The sequence below is a fragment of the Octopus bimaculoides genome, chromosome 11, assembly GCF_001194135.2.
Source record: "Octopus bimaculoides isolate UCB-OBI-ISO-001 chromosome 11, ASM119413v2, whole genome shotgun sequence".
NCBI lineage: Eukaryota > Metazoa > Mollusca > Cephalopoda > Octopoda > Octopodidae > Octopus > Octopus bimaculoides.
The window spans coordinates 20,025,506-20,026,289 of record NC_068991.1 but is presented as its reverse complement, the minus strand read 5'-3'; positions in this window follow the sequence as shown (position 1 = coordinate 20,026,289).

Here is a 784-nt window from a genome sequence, read left to right as displayed (position 1 = left end):
CACCACTAATACTACAATCACTACCTCCGAAACAACATGAACAACAACTAAAATAGCAAACACAACCACGGGAATGCTGCTGCTGCTGCTGCTGCTGTTACTACTACTACTACTACTACTACTACTACTACTACTACTACTACTACTACAACCACGACTAAACTATCTTAATGGTAACACTGTCATTTAATACTACAATCACTACTACTACTACTACTACTACTACTACTACTACTACTACTACTACTACTACTACTACAGTTGCAATATTACCAACACCACTAATACTACCACAACCATCGCCACTACAACAACAGCAATGCCACTCACTACTGCAATCACGAACACTGGGGGTCTCCATATACTACAACACTTCTATGTACTACAACAACAACAACAACAACAACAGCATTCTCAACACCACTATTACCACTACAAAACCTCCACTCCAACAACAACAACGTTGTCAATCACTACACTGTAGAAACAAAGCGAAAATAAGAGGCGCAGTCGTCATTAGTGGTTGGCTTAAAGATAGATTTAGATATTTTTTCTTTATTATATTTAGACGTCTTTTATCGAGAATTGAACTCACAAACATATCGATCGTAAAAAAAAAAGAAATAAAGAAAAAAATATATAAAAAAGCACAAAAATTAAAAGGTCTTCTAATTTCATTCTTTAAAAAAAAATTTTTTCTTGTGCACGCTCACATCCGCACACATATACAAACTTGCACACACATGCACGCACACATATTGCTTTAGTGATTTATTAGATATCG